The sequence below is a fragment of the Humulus lupulus genome, chromosome 6 (assembly GCF_963169125.1).
Source record: "Humulus lupulus chromosome 6, drHumLupu1.1, whole genome shotgun sequence".
NCBI lineage: Eukaryota > Viridiplantae > Streptophyta > Magnoliopsida > Rosales > Cannabaceae > Humulus > Humulus lupulus.
The window spans coordinates 104,439,615-104,465,740 of NC_084798.1; positions in this window are offsets into that span (position 1 = coordinate 104,439,615).

Below are 26,126 nucleotides of genomic sequence, written 5' to 3' on the forward strand. Positions count from 1 at the left end.
ATCTTCAGGAAGCACATCCAAGAACTCACATGCCAATCTAGTATCTCTTGGCCCCATTAGCTTAACTTTGTCGGTATCCACCACACTAGCTAGAAAACCTATACAACCTTCCTGTAATAGATCCTTAGCCCTCAATGCTGATATCATGGGTACGCGAGGACCACCCACAACACCCACGAAAACAAAGGGATCCTCACCCTTAGGCTCAAAGGTCACCATCTTCTTTCTGTAATCTATAGTACCCATGTATCTAACCAGCCAATCAATGTAACATCCTACTGCCTTAGAGCCGTTACTATGTGAGTTTAAAATGTGCAATTAGCTCATTAATTGAGGTTTTAGGACAAAACTGTAATTAAAGCATTGAAAATTAAAAGACATTTAAAACTTGGGATCCCCAAAAAAACATTGTTTATAAATATTTACAAATAAAAATATATCCATAGTTGATTGAATGAAAAAATTCAAGTTTAGTACAATCATCTCCCAAAAACACCCCTGGCCGTGGTAGCCAGGCAGACCAGACATGTACGCGCCGCTCGTCATGCTCACCATACTCAAGGTTGATTGGCTTTCCCCTTTCCTTTACCTACACCATAGAGCACCCATGTGCCGAAGTCCAGCAAGAAAACCCTCACAAGAAAATAATATATGCATATCAAACACTTAACATATAAACAAGCCATCATCAGGCTATACACGTACGACCATGCCATCCCAGGCGCTTTACCAGGCCAAGGGCTCGCGGTCTATACCGTAAGGATATCCCAGGTATCCCTTGGGGTCACGCCCTGGCAACTCGCACTCTGCGTGCTAAACGTTGCTCCCGGCCCCTTGCCGTTCCCGGCCTTCGCCGTTCCAACATTTATATACACACATAATATAACTAGACATACATTTAAACACTTATGAATTCAATCAAAGGGACAAGCCCTGCAAAACAAGCTCTACGGGAACAGTAGTTTTCTTACCCGTGTCCCGAGCACAGTTCCCTAGTCCGAGCCTTGCCGAAACCCCAGTCACAACGCACTAAAAATTTCCACCATCAAGTTCGAATCCATTAAATAGCTTTAGATTATGATTCTAGTCTCCGAGACATTGAATTCTATCAATCCGAGTGATAAAATCCTTCCCGAGCCTTAACTATCAAATTCTCGAGCCTAAAACCCCTCTAGAACCAAAAAATGATCTAAGTGCCGCAACCCTAAGGACTGATGTCGCAGCCCCCATCTCAACCCGAGGCCCTACCTCAAAATAGCCGACACGCGCCGCGACCCTTCCTGAAGGATGTCGCGGCGCGCCTTCAATTCCAGACGCCCCAAGTTCTAAGGGGCCACAACTCAGCAAGAACAGGGTCGTGGTCCAACCCTTCGAACCCAGAAAATTCCTCCATTTTCTCTCTTAAAACCCAGCCATTTATCCATAAAAATCAACCTAACAATCCAAACATTTGTCACAAAGATTCTAACCTAGTCTCAGCATCAAAACCTAACAAAGACTAGCCCCAAACTCAGCCAAGCATTCAAGAACAAATCTAAACTTAGCTCATATGCATACCCTGATACATCAGTAGAAATTCAATATAACTCATCAAATTAAGAGCTTACCTTTGCTTGATTGCACCTCCAAGTGATGCTGAGAAATTCTCCAAGTTAAAAGCTCAACTCCTAACTTGATTTGCAAAGCCTCCCCTTGGTATGGTTGAGAGAAAACAAGAGAGGGGAAGGAGAGGTTTGGGTCGGTTCACAATGTTCTGAAAACTTCTAATGTTTTGTTTTATTAAACATAGTCTCTAAGGTTACCTCAAGGCTCGGCGTACCAAAAACGTCCCCGAGGGAAAAATGGTAAATTTCCCCAATATTCCCTCCTAGACGTTCTAACCTCAAATATATCTCTAAATATTTATTTCCATAACCCGATAACCCCATAAAATGAGTAACACCCAAATTACCCCTCGACTCACCCCGAGTCGAATTTTCGACCCCGTTGTGAGTTTCTAGCTAACCGCTCCCTAGGACTGTCTCGGATTGTGCAACACAGATATATCACAAGTATATCACAATTATCATGTTATACCCTCAACGGGCTAAAATTACAATCACGCCGCTAATAAACAGACGGGGCCCACATTCATATTTAATTCACCTAAACATGCATCACTAATCACATATTCACACAAATCCACATATTAGATAATAATTCACATATTACCCTCCAGGTACGCTAATCAAGGCCCTAAGCCTTATTAACAAATTTGGGTCGTTAGAATCCATCCTAGAATCATATCAAAATCATCCATACTCAACTCAATCAAATATACTGATAGTTCCCTACTATCTACCATCACTGGCAGTGCTCAATCCATCTCCTAGAAACTACCAGTTCCCTTGTACGGAAAATAGTTCCGAATGTTGCAGTGTAATACTCATTAGGTCTACACAATCTATCAATTACCTTACTATAAACAAATGAATGTGTAGCACAAGAGTCAATCAATACAGTATATGAAGAGACAAAGCTAGTCCAAAACAAAAGGCTTTTTAGGACTCGTAGGGGGCGAGTCCTCTATTTGAGAGCCTTAAAAACTAAAGTTTTTTAAGACTCTCCTTTAAGTAAGATTTTAGGACTCGCGTTACAAGTCCTAAAAGAATGTTTTTAGGACTCCTATTACGATTCCTAAAAGACTGTGCGAGTCCTAAAAAGTCTTATTTTTAATTTAAAAAAAATTAATTGATAGCCAAAGCTCCCACCAGAGCTCTGATGTTAACGGCGGCGCCACCACCCCATGGTGGTGGTTCGAGAAAATGATCGATCCTTTAGTGTGTTTTGATGCCCAAAGCACAAGGATTGCACTAGTGGTGTTCATTTCGGTTAGGGTGGCTCGAGGCAGTCAAAAAACACTCGAAAGAGTTTGGGAAAAATAGCACCACCACAACTTCGAACGACTTTAGGAGGCGGATGGCCGCGCGTGAGGGGCTGGGCTCGTGGGGGTCGAAGGTCGCCAACCTTCTGCGTCCATTCTGCCGGCGTGTGTAGGAGGGTGGTGGACGGAGCGCCGCCATCTGTGGCTTGGTTTTGGAGTTCGTGAGAGAGTGAGATAGAGAGAGAAATGGGTGAAAAGAGCAAGGAGAGAGAGAGAGAGAGAATTGGTTGTTGTGTTATATTTTTCTTTGTGAAGTGATAAATAATAAAACTTTAGTTAAAAAATAGGAGGGAATTTGAAATATTTTAAAATTCAAACTTTTAGGACACACATAAGGTTTTAGGACACGCAATGCGAGTCCTAAAAACATTATTTTAGGATTTGCCACGCGAGTCTTAAAAAGTCCAGGAGGTGTTTGTTTAAAAAAAATCAAACTTTCAGGACACATAGTTTTTAGGACTCGCTCCGCGAGTCCTAAAAGAAATTCTTTAATGACTCGCAACATGAGTCCTAAAAAGTCTAGGAGTTGTTTTTAGGACATGCATCTAGGTGAGTGCCCTAAAAAAGTGTCCTAAAAGGGTGTTTTCGTAGTAGTGAAAGCTAACTTGTCACTACCGAGGGACTAGCCTCGGTCTCTGCCTGCATCAAGGTAAACACTCGATCTGGAGTCAAGCTGTCCACCTTCCCTTGTTCCTCTTTCTTCGCTATTGGGAAATCCTTCTTGAGGTGTCTCCCCACCCTGCACAGATAACAAGCCTTTGCTCGACATTTGCCCAGATGGAACTTTTTGCATCTTGTGCACTATGGATAACTTCCCCATGTCTCACCACTTCCCCAGCGTCCACCTCGAGCACCCCGACCCTTCCTATCAAGACCAACAGTGGTCAAAGTGTTAGCAGTCTTCCTCTTACGATCACTGGGGTCTCGGCTTCTACAAGAACCTGTGTATGGAGGCACTGCCCAACAAACATCCCATCTCACAACGTTCTCCCTCCAGATCTTATTCTTTGTCTCCTAAATGGTAAGAGCCTTCTCAACAGCCTGGGCATAGGTCGTTCCCCAAGGCACATCTCGAGCTATCATAGCATTAAGCCCTCGAATAAACCTATCATAGCATTAAGCCCTGGATAACCAAGGCCGTTACACTGTGTATTTTAAAATAGTGTAAGACTTGCAAATCAAGTCGTTTGAACAACATTGTGATCCTAAGTCAACTATCAGGTTAGGATTAAAATATTTTGGTCATAAATGGTTAATTTTCATTAAAACAAATGTTTGATACATGGAATCCCAAAAGCAGGTTATAAATGGTAATTTACAATTTAATACAACAAAAAGCCACACTAATGGCAAAGTACAAGGTTTAGGGCTCTATCCTTGTACTTTCCCTCAGCCGTGGCAGACAAGCAGCTGACTATGTACACTCCGCCCCTAGAGCTCTCTAACTCATGGTTGGTCTAGTTTCCCTCTCACCAAGTAGCGGGCTGTGACCCTCAAGGGCATGTCATGGCCGTAAATAGAAAGAAAAAGGGAATTAAGGTTTTAAGCTCGGGATTCAAAAGTTAAGGCTCGGGAAGGATCCTACTACCCGATTTAGTACAATCCAAGGTCTCGGAGGCTAGATTAATATTCCAAAGTTATATATTGGTTTAGAACTTGATCGATGGTTATTATGAATGAGTTGTGACTAGGATTTCTAAGAGGCTCGGGTTAGAGGACTATGCTCGGGATCGTGGTATCTAGAGTGCTTGGGACACAGGTAAAAAAAATGTTGTATCCGTAGAGCAGGGTGTGGTCCTATTGTTTGTTTTGCAGGGTGGGACCCTAATGTTTATATTTACTATGCATTTAAATATATGTGAATATTAATTATGTTTATTAAAGAATGGCAAGGGTCGGGAACGGCAAAGGTAGAGAACGACAAGAAGTCGACTACGGCAAGGGGCCGGGATTAGTTTTGAGCACACTGAGTGTAGGCTGCTAGGGCGAGACTCTCTTAGGGTACTGTATCCACCCGCTTGGTGAAGACTGCGATCCCAGGGCCTGGTAAAGTGCCTGTGATGGCGTTGGCTGCTAGATGTTTAACTCCTTGGCTGCTTTGCGATATACTATTGAATGTTAAGTTATATGTTATATGTTGAGTTTTCTTGCTCGACTTCGACTCACGGGTGCTGTATGGTGCAGGTAAGGGCTAAGGAAAGGTCGACCAACCATGAGTATGGAGAGCGTGGAGCGACGAGTACATGTTTGGCCTTCCTGGTTGCCACGACCTGGGTTATTTTTGGGAAAATGTACTGTAATGGTTGTTATTTTGCCTAGCTCGACTGTGTGTATACTTTGAGTTGTTATATAATTTACTAAAAAATATTTTGTGGATTCCAACTATATAACTTTCTATAATTTCATTGAATGTCCAAATTTTATAATTTTTGTCATTAAACAAGTATAACTTCAGTTTAGTCACACTTTTAACCTAAATCCTCGATTAGCGAGCTAATGGCACATTTTTAACTAACATAGTCACAACTCTAAGAAAGTATGGCATTACAACTTGGTATCACAACATGCCAAGGTTTATGGTTAGTGGAGATCGAGTAAACATATACGCTCACTGCCAGTGTCAAGTTCAACTCAGGGTTGGTTGGTAATTAATGAATTATATGCTTAATTGCTTGTTTAAGTGCCCTGTTTGCCTGAATATAATGAAAAAGCATGATGAATATGTTATTATATATGCATGATGTTAGGGCATGGCCCCTTGATTGTTTTATGCTGTGTGTTACTTGTGGATTTGCTGGTTATGATTGGTTGATGAAATTGGGAGGTGGTTTTGGATGTTGTGATCATGCTGATGTGCGGCATCATTCATTGCAGACATATTGCAGTAATGCCTCGACGATCAATCAGACTCCATGGCAATAGGGTCGAGGATGACAGCCAGGGTCAGGACCCTCCACCTCCCCCACCGAATTAGCAACAGGTATTTGCCAAGATTGAAGATAGACTTCATCAACCAGAAGAAGAGCTTCGACAGTTGAGGCAACAGGCCATTCCTCAGGGCATTGGGTTACAGGTTCCACAGGCTGTGGCACCAGTGCCAGCCCAGCCTACTGTGGAAAATAGGTGGGAACCTTTGTATGAGATGTTCAGGAAGCAACATCCTATCACCTTCGAGGGTGGTCTAGACCAACTACTGGTAGACTAGTGGATGAACATGATTTCTTCCATCCTGAATTTCATGAGGGTGGAAGGAATGAGAGAGTAGCTTGTGCCAGTTACATGTTGAGAGAAGAGGCCTACATCTGGTGGGTTGTTGTGTATCAGAGAATAAATATTGTAGTCATGACCTGGGAAGAGTTCAGAAATATATTTTGGTGACTTTTGAACCGAAAGGAGAGGTATCCTTTGTATTCGTGGGGACGGTGAGTGGACTGCAAGTACCTATGATGTAACGCCCTGGATAACCAAAGTCGTTACACTATGTATTTTAAATTGTGCAGGACTTGCTAACCAAGTCATACATTTGAAACCGTGATCTTATAATAATAAATAGGTTAAGTTTAAAAGTTTTGGTCATAAACAGATAATCTTCACTAAAATAATTATTTAATACATGGGATCCCAAAAACAGAGTTTAAAAGTCTAGTTTATAAAAATTCCAAAAGTTATAAACAATCATGGCCACTATAATGGAAAAATATACAATTTTAGGTTCCGTCCCTGTACAAACCCTCGACCGTGGTGGCCGAGCAGTTGACAATGTACACCTCACCTCCAGAGCTCTCCAACTCATGGACGAACCACCAAATCCTTGCCTTTACCTGCACCACGAAGCACCCGTGAGCCGAGGCCCAGAAAGAAAACATAATATCATAGCATGATCAATATCAATAACCAAATGTTCCACAAATCATAACCAAGTATTCAAAAATTCATAACATTCACCTATCCAGTGATAACAATCAACAAGTTAACTATTTGTCTTCCAGATAATCAACATATCATATTCATCAGACTAACAACAATAATAGCATTCATAATCAACAGTTATTGCAACCATTACACAATATTCAGGGTTGGCACCCTCTGTTTAACCCATCGTCTTCGGCTCACTTAGGTCACCCCCAGTGTTATACCCACTGACTCCGGCCAGCTTAACCGACCTCAGTGATAAATAAGTTATCCTCAACTACCAGTGGTTGAGTTGCGCCCTGTGCGCAAATATTGATTCCGGCACTCTTAGGCCATTTCTCACATGTCCCCATGGCATAATACCATCTCATGACACTATACAAATATAGGGAGCTCTTAGTCCCAACATATTCATAGGGTTTATCACAATCATATAACAATGTATACCAATATAGGGAACACTTAGTCCCAACTTATCCACATAAACAGGTGCAGTTTTCCTACCTTTGATCCCAATAGCTTGACTAGTGAAATCAACGTTCAAGCACGATCCCGTCTGAGCCCTAGCATACACCTAGTCACATCCATAAATTAGAAACATCACTAAACTTCAATTCCAAAGCCTAACCTCGGGACCAATCTTGAGCCCTCGGGAAGCCCTAATTCCACCAAACGGGGTGGTGGAATCAAACCCCGAGCCCCCGGGCAAAAACCCTAAGAAATAACTGAGAAACCCACTTCTGGATATAGGGTAGCGCTACAGCGCCACAAAGGGGGCACTATAACGCTACAAACAGAGCCAAAAAACACCTAGAGACTCAAGCCTAGCACTGCAGCACCCTAAGGCTAACGCAACAACGCTAGTTACAGCACCAACAACACAATGATTTTCTCCTTCGAATTTCCTCGAGCCAAAACTCTCCAAAACCCCTCAAAACTTCAACCATACACCAAATTGAGCCTACAATCATCTACATCTCACCCCATATAGCCCAACCATATAGAACTTAGCTACATGCACCCCAAAACAAAGAAAAAGCCATGCTTGAGCTTGAAGCTCAAAAACTCAATAGAAACTCAGAACTTCAAAGCCTGAAATGGTTACCTTCAATGGAGAAATTCGACCTTAGGTTATCACCATGCCCCACTAGCCTTAAGCTCCTCAATTACCAAAGCTTAAATTCCTTTCATTTTCATTCAAAGTTCAAAATCAAAATCAATTTCCTCAAAGTTAGAAAGTTCAGACTAAACTCTAAATTTTTTACCTGAATTGAGTATAACCTACAGCTGAACCTCTAGCCACCTCAAGGATCATAAACTCAAGTATTTGCTTAGGCCTACCTGAGATTCAAGCTCCAAAAATTCTCAAGAGATGGTGAAAAATGGCCAAACCGACAGAGAGAAAGAGAACCATATTTTTCCTTCTTTCTTTCCTCCTTTCTTTTCCTTCAGTTTCTACTTGTTTCTAAACATTCCACTAAGTCTGATAAGGCTGAAAATAACTTATCTCTTTTAGACCAAATGACCCTATTGCCCTCCCATTAAAATCTAAACCTTAAAACATTCTAAGGGCATTTTGGTCATTGCTCCCAATTCCTGCTAATTCTTCGAGTGTCTCTAATAATTATCGCTTAAACCCCGACACATAACAAATCACCAATTATTTTCCTTAATATCAAATAGTCTCCAATATATATCCTAAATTGCCAGAAAACCCCCAGCTTACCCCGAGCCTGGTATAAATCCCCACTGTGACTTTTTCGTTAAACTGCTCACTGGGATCGCCTCGAGCCACAAGCTCCAAATATATCCACATAATAATGTGATCTCAACAATTTATCACAATTATTTACATTTATGCCCTCAACGGGCCAGAATTACAAACATGCGCTTAAGAACAAAACAGGGCCCACATGCATATTCAATACTCATAACACATGCATCTAATCATATCTATATACTCATTTAATCATGCATCCCATATAATCATGCATTTAATCATTCATTCACTTAAAAACCAATTATGCCTTCCCAGCACACTAATCAAAGCCCTTAAGCCCTAATAGAAATTTTGGGTCGTTACATATGATTTCGGTGCTGAAAGATAGAGATCTAGTGCAATAGGGTTGCATATGATTCCTAGCAAACATTATGGATACTTCCAGAGTTGTTCTAGTTGGACCGTACGAGACCAGACTGGTATGTGAGTTTCTTGATTTGTTCCCCCCATATTTTACAAGGTTGCTGCCTCACCGAGAGATCGAGTTCATCATTAAATTGGCCCCAGGTGTGGAGCTAGTATCTTGGACACCTTGTAGAATGGCTCCGGTAGAGTTGAAGGAATTGAAGATTTAGTTGTAGGAATTATAGGATTTGGGATTCATCAGACTGAGTTTTTCGTCGTGGGGTGCTCCAGTGTTGTTCGTTAAGAAGAAGGATGGGTCCTTAAGTATGTGTATTGACTATAGAGAGTTGAATAAGTTGACCATTAAGAACAAGGTCCCACTACCTAGGATCGATGACTTGTTTGACCAGCTACAAGGGAAGACAGTGTTCTCTAAGATTGACCTTCGATTAGGCTACCACTAGTTAAGGATTCACTAGGAGGACATACCAAAGACTGCTTTCCGTATGAGGTATGGACACTATGAATTCCTGGTTATGTCCTTTGGATTAATCAACACCCCAGAAGCCTTTATGGACATGATGAATAAGGTCTTGGAGGATTATCTAGACAAGTTTATGATCATATTCATTTAGGACATACTGGTGTACTCCCAGTCAGAGACAGAGCACGAGCAACATCTACGCCTGGTATTACATTTCTGGGTCATATTGTCTATAAGGAGAGGATTCAGGTTGACCCAAGTAAGACTAAGGCAGTGAGAGATTAGCTCAGACCGAGAAGTGTTCAGAAGGTTAGGAGCTTTTTGGGATTGGCAGGGTACTATCGGCGGTTCATCAAGGGATTCTCCAAAATAACCACACCATTCACCGAACTGACGCGTAAGAAGACTAAGTATGTATGGAAAGACAGGTGTGAGAGTAGATTCAAGGAGTTGAAGCTACGACAGATCACCACTCCAGTATTGAGTCTGTCGTCAGACAATGAGAAGTTTGTAGTCTATTGTGATGCTTCTAGACAAGGATTTGGGTGTGTACTGATATAAGCTACAAAGGTAATAGCCTACGCGTCGAGACAGTTAAAGGAGTATGAGAAGAGGTATCCCATACATGATCTGGAATTGGCGGCAGTTGTATTTGCACTTAAGGTTTGGTGGCATTATTTTATGGCGAGAAGTGCAAAATATACACTGACCATAATAGTTTGAAGTACTTCTTTACTCATAAGGATCTGAATATGCGCCATAGGCATTTGTTGGAATTGGTAAAGGATTACGATTATATTCTATACCATCCTAGGAAGGCCAATGTGGTGGCTGCCGTGTTGAGCCAGAAGAGCCTAGGATAGTTGTTCAGTTTGAGGCAGATGTCAGATAAGTAAACTAAAGAAATGACTAGAGCAGGTATTGAATTGGTGGTTGGACAGCTAGCAAACATCACTCTTTATTCTACACTCCTTGAGAGGATCAAGGAATCACAGGGGGAAGATCCCCAATTGAGGAAACACATAGAGGGAGTCTTAGTCAGGGAGACTAAGGAATTTTCTATAATGGAGATGGGATTACTGAAGTACAAAGGTCAGATTTGTGTTCCAATGGATTCTGGAATTTAGGGAGAGAATTTGGACGAGTCTCATACCATTCCCTATTCCTTACATCCGAGAATGACGAAAATGTACCAAGATTTGAGAACCTTGTATTGGTGGTCGTGAATGAAGAGGGATGTGGTGGATTATGTGGCCAAGTGTTTGACTTGTCAGGAAGTAAAGGTTGAACATCAGAGGCCAACAGGGTTACTGCAACCTCTAGGGATTCTAGAATTTAAATGGGAGGATATCACCATGGATTTTGTGGTTGGGTTACCGAATTCCGTGGGACAACATGATTCGGTGTCGGTGATTGTGGATAGGTACACCAAGTCAGCCAACTTTTTGCCTATTAAGACAACTTATACCATGGAGCAGTATGCTCAGTTGTATATGAAGGAAATTGTATGACTATATGGGGCTCCAAGGTCGACAGTATTCGACAGGGACCCCACCTTCACCTCCAAGTTTTTGGAGAGCTTGCAGAAGGCTATGGGCGCATAGTTGCGGTTTAGTGCCGCTTATCATCCTCAAACGGATGGAAAATCTAAGAGGATGATTCAGATACTGAAGGATATGTTACAAGCCTGCGTGTTGGATTTTGGGGGATCTTGGAGTAAGTATCTCCCTTTGATTGAGTTTTTGTACAATAACAGTTATCAAGCAACTATTGGAGTGGCTCCGTATGAAGTGTTATACAGGAGGAAATGCTGATCACCCATCCATTGGGATGAGACGGGTGAGAGGATGTATCTAGGTCCTGAGGTTGTTCAGAGGACTAGTGAGGCGATTGAGAATACTAGAGCTCGAATGCTCACCTCCTAGAGTTGGCAAAAGAGTTACTGAGACATGAGATGTAGGAGTGTAGAGTTTCAGGTCGGGGGCCATGTGTTTCTCAGAGTTTCTCCCTTGAGAGGGGTGAAACTGTGTGGAGTAAGGGGCAAGTTGAGCCATAGGTTTGTTGGCCATTTTGAGATTTTGGAACGAGTTGGAGGGATATCTTACAGATTGGCAATGCCTCCATCTTTATTAGGGGTTCACAATGTGTTTCAAGTATCCATGCTCCAGAAGTATGTATCATATTCTACACACGTAATTCGTTATGAGAACTTGGAGCTGGATTAGCCGGTTCAGATTCTAGACCGAAAGGATAAAGTCTTGCAAAGCAAGACCATCGCCTTAGTGGAAGTACTGTGGAGGAACAACATAATGGAAGAGGCGACTTGGGAACTTGAGATAGATATGCGGAATCGGTATCCTGAGTTATTCAGGTAATTTTGAGGGCAAAATTTCTGTAAGGATGGGATAGTTGTAGGGCCTTGATTAGCATGCTGGGAGGGCAGTAATTTATTTAATTATGCTAATATATGAATTTAATGATTATGTGATTAAAAATTCATGTTTAGGTGAATTAAATATGCATGTGGGCCCCATCTGGTTATTCGAGGCATATTTGTAATTTTAGCCCGCTGAGGGCATAAATGTGATATATGTGTATATTGTGATTGATACCATGAGTGAGTGGTGAAATATCTTTGATGCACGATCTGAGACGGTCAAAGGGAGCAGTTTAGCTAAATTGTCACAATGGGGTCGAATACCCGGCTCGGGAGGAGCCTAGGGGTATTTTGGGTAACATAGTTGGTGTTCGGGATTTATCGGGTAACGGGTAGTAATTTATCAATTATTTGGGAATGTCAGGATTGAATGGGGATTTATAGGAATACTCAAGGTGTTATCCCCGTTTCCTTCCCGGTGCCCGGGTCCACGCTTCGAGCCCTCGGGCCGCCCGAATGAGTTTGGGCTCGGCCTGGGCCCGTTCGGCAAAGAGTAAAATAGGCATTGGCAGACCAAGTCTAGATGACGCCCAAAGGGCATTCAGGAAGTGTCGTCTGGGATGGTCATACGGGAGATGGTATGAGTGTGACTTCCGGATGATAGTCGAGACCAAAGTAAATGATCCCGGAGCCTGGTAAACGGTCCGAGCTCCCGATAAATGGAGCGGGACCTTGACGAACGAAGGGGGAGATGGGTAAACGATCCCGGGTCGGTTGTCTGAGGTTGGCAAGGTAAAGCATCCGTGACCCTGACTTCGTCCCATGTAGCGTGGGGGTTGTCCCCACCCTTCACCTGCAAAAAAGGCTACCTCGGGATTGTACGCCGTTGGTTCAGACCTGCGCCATCACTGCTCTGACCGATCTTGTCCTCTGAATCTGCCTTGTAACCTGAGATGCCCAGACTAAAGCCCCAATTTGTCGAATAACAGAAGTGGTTTGGGCAGGTCTAGTAGGTTCATATTAGTGTATTTTCTATGTTTGAATCCTTTGTATTATGCTTCCATTAGAGAAGCCATCAGTATTTATACCCTTATTAGGCCCGGGTCAGCCCAGCCTAGGCCCAGTGCACCCGTCAACCTATAAATACAGGTAGTGGGACATTGGGGTAGGGGGATGTTTTTTGTGTACACAGTTACTCTGCTGAAACTTGTAGAAAACTCAATTGTTACAGATTCTCTAAGCTCTAATACAACCGTCTCGTGGAGTAAGGCTCATGAATGCCCCATACACGTAAAAATCTTACATGCAACTTCTAAACCCTTTCTTCTGAATCTCTCTTATCTTTTATTATCTTAGTTTCCGAAAAACTCAGTAAACATTTTGGTGCTTTCATTGAGAGCCTGAGAAAGGTAGAGTTAACCTCAAACATCTACAATAATGGTGAACACAAGACACACCACTTTCGACCCTACTAACCAAGAACTGGGCAATTGAGAGCCACTGCCCAACCAGCTCCTTCCTCAGAGTCCACTTGAGGATGCTCTCGATCAGATGTCCCAGCCCGACGAGTCGCAGAACTATGAAGGTGGAGCGGAATACGAGGAGGACTACTATGAGGAAGAGGGAAATGAAGGGGAATACCACGACTTGAAGCCCGAAGATCCCGAGATCCCAGAAGGAGTGGACCCCAACGAGGAGGATCCGGAGGTGACTAAACTGAGGCAGCATGTTCTAGACCAAGAAGCCAGGATTGCTGAGCAGAAGGAGACTACTCGGTGGATGCAAGAGTCCCTCCAAGCCTTACCAGCTTTCATAGCTGCCCAGGGTTCGGTGGCTAATCCCTTAGTTGTCCTGCCTCCGGGAACGTAACCGCCAGCTCTGTAGACCAGAAATGGCTCCCCTGAGGACACGAGCCTGATCCCTCCTCAGGGACAAGCACCAGAGCAAGGTTGGGGAAACCCAGACCGAGAGAAGAGGAAAAACCCTCCCGTCCCAAAAGTCGAGACCAGTCCCCGGCTTCTCCCTAGGAAAGAAAAGGTGCGCCCCATTCCAAGACAGGGCCACCCGAGCAATCCGCAAGGGACGCGGCCACAGGGTACCAGGCCCCGGTATGCCCCAGGGCAAGCCGAACGGAAATGGTCTTTACATCCCAGTGCTTCAGTGAAAAAAAGCCACCAGGAACGCCCACATAATGACGAGCATCACACCCTCAGCTTTGGGGACGATACGTCCTGGGTAGACCTGCGCGACGGGCTGAACGCTCGAAAGGAGCGGGCCCACAAGGAAAAGATCCGCCCCCGAGATGGCGACCTTAGAAATGATCTCAACTACAGGAGGAACGAGAGGGTTCCCTTAGAAGATGGTGTGGCCAGGAAGCTCATGGAGTAGTTGGCTACCTTGAAAAAGGTCACAAACTGCCTGGTCCGAAAGCAGGAAGGAGCAGACATTGATTCCAATTAAGAGGATAAGGAGCTCTGTGCGAGGCACATTCTGGACGCCAGGCTTCCCAAGGGATTCAAGATGCCGAGTCTAACTACCTACACCGGGAAAATCGACCCCCGTGATCATCTATCCCGGTATAACCAATTAATGACCATGGCCCATGTCAGCGACGACGGCAAGAGCCTCTGTTTTTCAATCTCTCTAGGAAGAGACTCAAGCCAGGATCAATCCAATCCTGGTCAGGGCTACAGTCGGTGTGTTTGCAAACAATTCGTGGCCGCCATTAGAATGGACATGAAAATCAGTGCCCTCGCCAATATTAAATAGCTCCCTACTGAGACATTAAGAGCCTACATCCAGCGTTTCACCAAAGAGGCCTCCAAGACCAAGGTGGACGATGGGCAGCGCCTGGTGGCGTAGCAAGGCGGCTACCCTAGAGGAGTTCATAAGGAGGGCCCAAGGATTTATTGACTGGGAAGAGGCCCAGATCCAGGCGTTCGGATGGCAGCTGGCACCTCAGCCCAATGCCCAAGAATTTTCGAGATACGGGGTACAGTTTCCGGCACAACAATACGTCACTCCCCCGCATGGACCAGGATCTGCAGCCGCGCCTAGGATGACCTTCGTCATGCCCAGAGTATATGGCCCTGCCTCTTCAGGGTACGTCCCAGCCCAGTCCACCCCTTTTTCTAGATACGGACTCACGTCGATCGGGTACAGTGCTGCCCCTGTCAGAGCTTAGCTATCCCAGGCGGGAGGAACTGAGGGGAGTGTGAACCCCTCCCGAGAGAAAAAATCCGGCAAGGGCCAAAACCGGTCCGAGCCGGCTAAGAAGGGAAAAAGGGGCTACGAGCTCCAATACTTGGAGTACACCAACCTAGTAGACACCAGGGAGAACATCTTCCTGGCCACAGAGAGGGCAGTTCATTACCGGAAGCCGACCCCCATGTTCAAAGGAGGAAGGAATAAGAGAGATACTAGTAAGCGGTGCGCCTATCATAAGGAGGTGGGCCACACGACCGAAGAATGCCGACAGCTTAAGGATGAGATCAAAAATTTGATCAAGTTAGGGCATCTTCACCAGTGGATCAGGATGCCCGTGGAAGTTCCGGGCCTGGCAGCAGTCCCCGGACAGTCCACAACCCCCAGTGCACCTGGAGCGTATCTGCCTCAGGAGGGTATGCAAAGGGTCCGGTAGTGCAGGCCACTCAAGGGGTCCCCACTATGCAAGCACCCGAGCCTAGAATGCCCTATCCGTTTGGGATCGCGCCCCCTCGGGTAGATGGCCATGTGGCCACTATCTCAGGTGGGCCTCATCTAGGAGGCCCGTCTCGAAATGATAAAAAATTCTATCTTAGCGAGCTCGACCACGATCAAGAGGTATGCCCTCTGGTCCAGGCCCCAGCTCAGCGCCTGAAACTGATGAACCTCCCTATCACCTTCATGGAAGACGATGTCCATAACGTCCATTTCCCACACCATGACCCTTTGGTCATAGACGCCCAGATCGCCAATAAATTGGTGTCCCGAGTGCTGGTGGATGACAGAAGCTTCGTCAACATTCTATTCAAGCCCGCCTTCATCGCGATTGGATTAACTAAAATAGATCTGGCCTCATGCCCGACCCAGATCTATGGCTTCAACGGGAACGCAATACTCCCTATGGGAAAAATCCAGTTGCCCGTAACTTTGGGGAGCGAGATGCAATGCTCGTTCAAGTTCTATACGTTCGTAGTAGTGGACTGTCCCACTGCTTATAACATCATTTTTGGTCGCCCCGCATTGGTCGAGTTCGGGGCTACCACCTCCATCTGTCACCTATGCATGAAATTCCCTTGCAATAATGGGGGAGTGGGAACAGTCCGGAGAAATCAGAAGAGCGCCTAAAAATGCTACCATGTGTCCGCCCGACCTATTTACATTGTCTAGGAAGAACCCCGCGAGGGAGTTGTCAGCCAGTTTCCTCCTCCAGCTAGAAGGATTTTTCACGAGGAGGACGAGCTGAACCCGCGGATAGGAGACGACCACATACTGGAACCCATGGATGAGATTGAAAAGGTGTGCATTAATGACACAGACCCGACTAGGGTAATCTAAGTCAGGAAGAATCTGACAGCAAAGGTCCGGGTCGCAATCATCGCCAGGTAAAGGAGAACCAGGACATCCTAGCCTGGTCTCATTCGGATATGATGGGGATCGACCGTAACATCATCTGCCATGCTTTGAACATCAGCAAAGATAAGACCCCGGTCCGACAAAAACGAAGGCCTCTGGGAACGGAAAGGGCAGAGGCCCTCAAGCTAGAAGTTGAAAAGCTTTCTTTGATCAACTTCATCTGCAAAGCTGTATATCCCGTTTGGCTGACCAACCCGGTTCTGGTACCAAAACCGATCGGGACCTAGAGGACATGCATCGATTTCACAGATCTCAACAAGGCTTGTCCAAAAGATTTCTTCCCGCTTCCTCAGATTGATCAAATGGTGGATGTGACATCTGGGTACGAGATCTTGAGTTTCATGGATGCCTACTCAGGCTACAATCAGATCTCTATGCATGTAGCAGACCAGGAGCATACTAGTTTCCAGAGCGACAAAGGGATATACTGCTACATCGTCATGCCTTTCGGGCATAAAAATGTCGGAGCTACCTAGCAGAGGTCGAAAGGAACATTGAAGAAACCTGTAAGAGACAGTGGCCCGAAGAGTTTCCCCACGAGCTGTGGGCATACCGGACCACCGAAAGGAACATCCACCGGACACACTCCTTACTCCATGGTGTATGGGTGCGAAGTTGTTATCCTGGTAGAAACTGCCATCCTGTCCCACAGAAGAGACACGTACGATCTCGCCCAGAACCACGCCTTACTCCAGGAATCCCTTGATCTCATCTAGGAGATTCGAGAAGAGTCTCAAGTTCAGCTGAAGATGTACCAAGGCAAGATCGCGCACCATTTTAACTTGAAGGTAAAATGTCGAAGGTTTGAAACTAGCGATCTGGTCCTACGAAGAGTCTTCCCTGCAACCCAAGATCCGGGAGTGGGGGTTATGGGTCCAAATTGGGAAGGGCCGTACGAAATTCAACATGAAGTTTGTCCGGGAATGTACCATTTAAAACGACTCGATGGCACGAAAGTCCCAAGGGCCTGGAACACGGAACATCTCCATAAGTACTGTCAGTAGTCAAGAGAGCATGTTTCAGCTTTATATTTTTGTTGTAAACAATGTACGCCTCAGGGAGATTCCTTGAATAATAAGAATGGCATGTACAAAATGTCATAAGGAAATATTATCAAACAATGAAAATTCCAATCTGCTTCCATAAGCAAGTGACCTGAGACCAGTCTCCGCTCACTTGGGGGGTATCTCTGGTATGAACAAATACGAGAGAAAAAACAGAGCAAGAAATTGAAGGCCCAGGCCTGGTCCCGACCCAGACCGACAAGGTCTGGGGGGTAGAAACCCAGTTGGACACAAGGCTCAGGCCTAGTCCCGACCAAGACCGACAAGGTCTGGGGGGTACAAACCCAGTTGGACAAAAGGCTCAGGCCTGGTCCTGATCCAAACCGACAAGGTCTGGGGGGTACAAACCCAGTTGGACACAAGGCTCAGGCCTGGTCCCGACCCAGATCTGGGGGTACAAACCCAGTTGGACATAAGGCTCAGGCCTGGTCCTGACCCATACTGACAAGGTCTGGTGGATACAAACCCAGTGGGACATAAGGCTTAGGCCTAGTCCCAACCCAGACCGATAAGGTCTGAAGGGTACAAACCCAGTTAGACATAAGGCTTAGGCCTGGTCCCGCCCTGAACGTACGCTGTCCAAGGGTACGATATAGAGGACCTAAAGCTCAGGCCTGGTCCCGCCCCGGACGGACGCTGTCCAAGGGTACGATATAGAGGATCCAAGGCTCAGGCCTAGTCGCACCCCCCCCCCCCCCCGGACGTACGCTGTCCAGGGGTACAGTATAGAGGACCTAAGGCTCAGCCCTGGTCCCGCCCCGGACGAACGCTGTCCGGGGATACGATATATAGGACCCAAGGCTTAGGCCAAGCCTAGTCCAGACGTGCGTAGTCTGGGAGATAAAATATCTAGTAGGACGTATGGGCTACCCCTGTCCTAACATTTGGTTGACCGTGCATGGTTCCAAACAACAAAATATATGTCCGCGTCATTTCTACAACAGCTCAAGATATCTAGAGCGCGGGTCCCAGGGGTAAGTTGTCTAAAATTAGTCTTATTAATGGCCCAGGCCATGGGAACCTAGTCTAGGTTTCAAAATAAGCTAATCAACTAAGCCCCGATGGTCCAGATCGTCAGATTTTCAACATTGGGGATTGGACGAATATATTCAGTGATAATTATCAATTCTTTAATGGCCCATGCCATTGGAACCTGAGCAACAGGATTAAAGTAAGTAGATAAGTTAAGGTCAAGAATAATCTAGTCCAGGCCATTGGAACCAGTACCAAACACTCAGCTCATTCATGCAGTGGTAACACACTTAGTGAACACTTAACAGATGAAAATGGGAAAGCAATATGCAAAAGATAATGTGGATAAAACACCAAAAATCATCTTAGATGCATTCATGTCAATAAAAGTATTACAATTAAAAAGAATAAGCAGTCCCAGGTCTAGGCTTCTTCACCTCCAGACGCCTCCGATCCGGCCCTGTCCGCCTCGTCATCATCTAGAGGCTCCGCGTCGGCCTTCCCCTTGGCCTTGAATTCGGCTCTCTTCGCAGCGGGGTCAAGATAGAGCAGAAGGTTCATATTCTTGTCCTGGACCCAAGCCATATAGATGGCCTCATCGAAGGTGACGCCCAGCAAATCATCTGCCTGCTCTTTTTCGCGGCGGGTCTCGTCGTGCGCCTTCACCTCCTTGTGAAGCAAGCAATCCAATTCATGGACCCGGGCCTCCAGACTATTGACCCTCTCCCGGTCCTGGATGGATTGAGTCACAGCCGCCTCTTGCGAAGCCTTTACTCGAAGAAGCTCCGTCTCCAGATTGGCCACCAGCTCACCAGTCTTGGTTTCTTTCCGGGACAGAGCCTCTTCAAGCTGAAACTTAATCTGGGCAGACTCCGTGTGGTCCGCTTCGGCCTGAGCAACCACCTTGGCTAGGGTCATGTTGGCTTGGATTGTCTCCCTGGCCAGGGCCTCCTTGGCGACTTCCCTTTGGTTCACGGCCGCCTCCAGCTCCAGCTGGAGCGTCTCAATCTTCATGGCAGCCTCGGTCGCCAAGTCTGCATTCCGATGGGCCAGTAGAGTATCCTGGAACAAAGAAAAGTTAGAAGAGTCCTTACTAAACAAGGAAAAGGAGAAACAGAAGATGCAAAATTAACTTACAGCGGTGGCCTGGTGGCGGAGAGCTTGGGAAATGAACAGCATGTCCTGATTGGCAATGGTGGCGTATCATTTTAGTTGGAGATTGGACATAGTATTCCCCACTTGGTTCAGTAGATCCGCCACGAACGGGGCCGTGTCTTGCCCCAATTTGGGGCGGAAACCCGTCTCGACAACCAGTCGATCCATGATCGGCTGGGGGGCGCTGAGTGCTGCCGAACGATTAGCAAATTCAACCTGACGACGAATCATTAGGGCCTTGTAAACCTACTCCCTTCTTTTCCGACCACTCTCCCAGGTCCGGGAAATTAGTTTGGACTGCTCATCTCGGAGAATTGCCTCCTCCTCCTCGGGTAAGGCCGAGTGTACGGGGAGAATCGGTTGTCGAGAGATCCTTGGCAGTAGGGCGACTCTCCCTGGATGACTCCCCAGCTGAACCAACCTGCCTAGTCCTGGCCCTTTCGGCTCTCGGTCCCACCACATCTGCGCCCAAGTCCGCGGCTCTTTTCTCAGAGCTTTGGCTTGCCGATGGTTCCTGCTCTAGGTCAATCACCGGAGGGTGAGCAGGAAGGTCGGGGACCATTTTCGGGTCAACGGTCGTGATCGGAACCACTGCCAGGACCACCTCGCTGGATTGAAGCTCCGGCCCAGGCGTATGCTTAGGCGCGTTCCTAGTGGCCTTCCTGGCTGCGGCCCTCGCCTTGGTGGCCCGGGTCTTGAGGAACTGCTTCATCTTGTCCACGGGGTTGGACATATCAGAGTCTTCCGAAATAAACACAAACAAAAAAGAGTTAGTATAATGAATAAGTGAACAAAGAGATCAAGACTAAAAGTGATACAGGACGAACCCTTATGTGGGTCCCAGACCTGACTCAATTCTCCTAATGCAAAAGAGAAGACTCGGTCCCCCATGTTGTCCAGGTGTAGAAAGTTCCTAAATTGAAGGAACCCGGACAAGTACATGAGGATTTCTGAACCTACGGGAATGGGAGATGAAGGTCTCATTTCCCCTTCAGCCCCGAACACGGGGCCTCAGTGTGCTAGCCTATCCCTAACTAAGTCCCCAACTTGGGGAGCATAAGTCAAAATCAGAGGTGAGTTACCTCACCCTGATACGCTAGCTTCAGGGGTCCCCGCGTTCGGCTGTGCCTCGTCGAAGAGGGCTTCCAGCTCCTCGGAAGCGGCTGCCTCCCTCTGCTGAGCTTGGTCCCTCTTTCATTTGGACGCGTCCACCAATGCCGCAGTCTCCACAGCCCTGATGTGTTCCAAGGCCAGCTCCTCCCTTAGTGCGAGGTCTTTCTCGCATTGTATCCCCCGGAGGCTTGGGGCCTTGATTGTTTGATGGGCCGCGAGCATCCCGACCACTCAGAGGTTGTCAGTGGTGACGTAGCCCCCCACATCCAATTCCTCTGTGCTTAGCTTGGAGTAAAATTTCTTCCGGTCCAGGATGAATTTGGTGAGGGGAGTCTGGGTATAGGGTCCTGCCACCCAAGACAATGAGGAATAAAAAACCAAGACAAAAAAAAAAGAGGAAAAAGCCAGGGATCGGGAAACCACTTACCCACTCGTTGGAAGTCCAACATCACCGTGGGGTTCTTCTCTATGAGAAACCCGAACATCATGAACTAGTAATGTCTGACGTCCGGGGGATGCTTCCAGGTGCTGGTGGGAGCAGGGTAGTTGCCCCGCGGTTTAAGCCGGTAGAAGTCGTCCAGGGTCTTGTCCTTGACATTGACTTGCGGTTCCAGCTTGTAGAAGTACAAGATCTCTGCCGGGGTCGGCTCTGGGATCTCTTTCGTGATACAGAAGATGCGCAACCCCGTAAGAAGTTGGTATGCTTGGGGCAGAAGCTGGAAAGATGCAATCCCCATGAACATCAAGAATTGCACGAAATACTCGTAGAGAGGGAGCGTGGCCGCTACACTGATGTGGCCTATGCTCCAGGACCTGAATCCACCCACGGAAGTGTGGGCCTTCTGCTCTCTCCTAGCCAGGCGATTATTGCACAGTCCGGGAGTCGACTCCACACCCAAATTCTTCTCCAGGGTGTATAGCATCCAGTAGTTCCGAAACAGGTTCAGCACCACGTCCATCTCCCACCTGTTGCCTTTGGGAGTCTTGGACCCAGGCAGAGTGATAGGGGCTGCGTTGACTTGCTCCTCCGAGTGAAGGGTGACACCCGAGGTCATGGCTAATGATTTAGGAGCAAAACATAATAGAACAAACAAACCAAGCAGTCAGTACCAGAACCCAAGAAGGTTGGTTAAGGTATGGGGGCTCTCCTATGTACTGCTTGGAAGAGTCCCCTCTGGATCGGGTCCGAGATGACCAGAGATCCGCAACATCCTAATCGCGAACAAACAAAAGAAAGACTACACTCCTAAGCCGGCCCATCACCGCTTGCCCGGGAACCACCTGAACCCGAAGGGGTCCGGGATAGCCCGGACCAGGTTGTCTCTCCCTAGGACTCTAATTCTAAGCACAGGCATGGTCTAGCAACCTATGCAGATAAGCAAAACAACATTAAATCTATACATGTATATATGGATGTGTAAAGGAGAAAGTCAGGAAAGCTTACTGTGAATTGTTGGTCGTGAAAAATGGTGGTTGTCAGGTGACAGTGACGGTAGAATCTCAGTCTTGAACTGTTGGAGATGATTCAGCAGCTCTTCAAGAGGGAAGGCTGGTGTGGTCTGCTCAGGCAAGGGTGCAGATGTCAAAATCAATGGGAATAGGCGACGAAGAAGACGGAGTAGACAGCAGAGGATGTCACGGCAAGCTCGGTCATAAACAAATCCTTCGAGTTTCTTTTTCTGGCTCAAGAATGTAAAGGTTTCAAATGAAAGCCTAGGGGTATTTATAAGAGCCAAAGTTTTTGCTTTGATCTAACGGTTGGGATCAATCTCCCCTATTGAATGGTCCAGGATCATTCAGGGATATTAATGGATCCACTCGAGTATTGGATCAAGATACCCCCGAGGCGCGATCCGCGCCGCTCCGATCCAACGTCCCAGAAAGAGGAGCACCTCAAAGAGCCCAGTGGGTTCAAATTAGTGTATTTTCTATGTTTTAATCCTTTGTAATGGGCTTCAATTAGAGAAGCCAGCAGTATTTATACCCTTATTAGGCCCAGGTCAACTCGGCCCAGGCCCAGTGCACCCGTCAACCTATAAATATAGGTGGTGGGGCATTGGGGAAGGGGGATATTTTTTATTTAGACAGTTACTCTGCTGAAACTTGTAGAAAACTCTAAGCTCTAATACAACTGTCTCGTGGACTAAGGCTCATTAACGCCCAAGCAAGTAAAAATCTTACTTGCAACTTCTAAACCCTTTCTTCTTAATCTCTCTTATCTTTTATTATCTTATTTTCCTAAAAACTCTGTAAACACAATGACATAGCGAGATGTGGCATATGATGAAATTTTCCTTGGTGGAACTTGAGGATTTGGATTGGCTTAAAGGGTATTTTGGGTATTTTAGGGATAAACATGGCTTAGGTGGCAGAGGGTAGACTCAATTGATCATGAAGAAAAACCATCTTCTAGAATTAAAAAAAAAAACAAAAACTCTCTTTCTCTCTCAATATCTCTCTCGGTTCTCTCTCTCCCTCTCCTTGGAACATAGAGAATGATGAAGCATTGAGAGCTTTGGGCTAAATAATTAAGGATTCTTACTTACTAAAACTTAAGGGTTAGCTCAGGGTGAAGTTATCTGTAATGTAAGGGTTAAATTTAAGTTGTTTTTTTGCTCAAGTTTTCTAAGAATTTGATATTGCATGTGAGCTAAATTTTATGTTTGATTTTGGCTAACTGGAAAGGTTATGAAGTTGTGTATGAGATGGTTAGGATGTTTAGGCTATAAGGATAAGGATTCTAGGCTTAATTATGAGTTCGGATGATGATTGGGGTATGAATTTGGGGTTTAGGCTCGAGGAAAAAGATAGAAAATAGCTAGAATTTCTTGGCTTTGGGGGCTCGGACCACGACCCTGTTCTTTAGGCACCGCGGCCCACGTGCTCGAAGAGGCTGGAGAAGCCGCTGGTTTGCCTAGGCACCGCAGTCCTTCAGAAGCGCACCACGACCCATGTCCTCCAGCACGGAGGACCTCGCCTCTGATCAAGTTGCAGGCCGCGACCCTTAAGGTCATGCGGCGACCCAAGGCTCGAGAAGGATTCTACTACCCAGTTTAGTGGAATCCAAGGTCCCAGAGGCTAGATTAATATTATGAAATTATTTATTGGGTTAGAACTTGATCGATGGTAATTATGAATGTGTTGTGGCTAGGTTTTGTACGAGGCTCGGGTTAGAGGACTGTGCTCGGGATCGCGGTATCCATATAGCTCGAGACACAGGTAAGAAAACTGTTGTACTGGTAGAGCAGGGCGTGGCCCTATTATTTTTATTCTAGGGAGTGGTTGTAATGTTTATGTTTATAAAAGAAAAACAAGGGCCGGGAATAGCGAAGGCCAAGAACGGTAAGAAGCCGAGCACGGCAAGGGGTCGGGATCAGCTTTGAGCAGGTTGAGTGCAGACCGCTAGGGCGAGACCATCTTAGGGTGTTGTAGGCACTCGCTTCGTGAAGACTGCGAACCGAGGTCCACTAGCCCAATGGCTGCTTTGCTATAAATAGTTGAATGTTATGTTATATGTTATATGTTGAGCTTTCTTGCTGGGCTTCAGCTCACGGGTTCTCTGTTATAACGACCTGGATTTTCAAGACTCGATAATGCGAAAATACAAATGTTTTCATTTAACAAAATGTCTCAAAAACCAGTATAAAAAAACTTTTTACAAAGTCGTATGGCCATACTTAACATTTATTTGCAACATATTTGATAAAGAGTAGAGTGACCCTAGTTTAGGAAAATTACACAACATTTCCAAACATAAAACAGCTTCCCAAAAGGTCAGTCCACATGTACATTTACAAGGTAGACTCCAGCTCTTACCTACAACATGAAACAACTAGGTAAGCGAAAACGCTTTGTAAGTTCAACCTTAAAACAAAAGCATGCAGAGAATTACAGTTCCGGATCCATTCGGACCCTACACAATCAATTTTAAGAATGCAAAAGCATCCTGGCAGACTTATGGTCATGCCTGATAACCGATGATAAATTATTTCCTATAAACAGATAAATTCCTATGCTCAAAAATCCAAGAACAAGCAGATATGTTATATTACAACTATATCTTATCAACAAATATATCCCTGCACTCAGAAAATCCTAGAGCAAGCAGATATATCATATCACAATATAATTCGAGACCAACGCTTGACAATTTCCAAAAATTCGAGCGCAACACGCCCTCCAACATAATTACTAATCTGTAAGAGAGAACCGAGTCTCAACACTAAGATCTAGCCAATAAATATCCCCATCAAGGGTAACTATCGTGTTACCTAGGGCATCGCTACTTATCCATGAGTGTAATTGAATTTACAAGGTTTTACAGAGACTTCTATGCTAATCAGTGGTGTTGGTGAGCAGTTGCCCCTAGATTGTTCAGCCTCACTCAATCTGGCAACCCCTAGCATCTCTAGACACTCTCATTGAATGGTCAATATTCATGGCTGCTATCAAAGAATAAATTATTAGAGCACTTGCTCGGGTTCTAATCGTTCACTGATTATGTAAGCATGAGGGCGCCTAGGTCCCATTCATTTTGGCGCCCCTTGGTTTAACCAGCGATCCTCACCTCTTGGCCACTCATCGCGGTAATTAGCCGAACATAATAAAATCAAGCATTGTGATGGGGATCATCCATCTAGGATATGACAAATATCTACCGTTCCTATTTTCTAAATCAACACTCACTATACTAATGTCTCTAAGAAACTTTCTACGACAGTGTATATCTGTGCATGTGTCCCTATACTAACACACAATACAATAATTGTTTCATGTTGCAGCCACACAATATAAGTTGACTTACTTGGAGTCCTTAGCATTCAGTACGTTTTCACCCTCCAACGTTCAGTCCAGTTACGCTAGCCAATACTGTAGTTATACATACAATATACTCGGATTAATTATGACACTCATAATTCATTAATATTATTTTGGGCAATTTGGTCATTTTAATAAAAATTCATTTGTAAGGATTAATGATCCTTATTTGGTTTTTAAACCCATTAAGAAATTCATACAAAAATATTTGAGACTAAACCCTATGTCTCGAGGAGACCTATCCTATGTTCTCGATACCTAGGCTCGGGTATCACAATAGTATTTTCCCACAATCCGCTAATAATCTTGTTCTTTAAATGCATCGCTATTGACCCGTACTTTCAACAATTTGGTTAAATATATGGAAGATTTTAGTCGATATTATATCCAGAAAATACTAATTAATTCCTTAATTACTTTTTAAAGAAAATAAACTCTTAAGTTTCCTTTTATTTTTCATAAGGTTTTAATCTCTTAAAACTGTTATAAGAAAAATAGCCTAATATATCTTAATTAGGAAAACCGTTAAAAATTTCCCATCTTGTCTAGTTAATTTTCCAAAATCA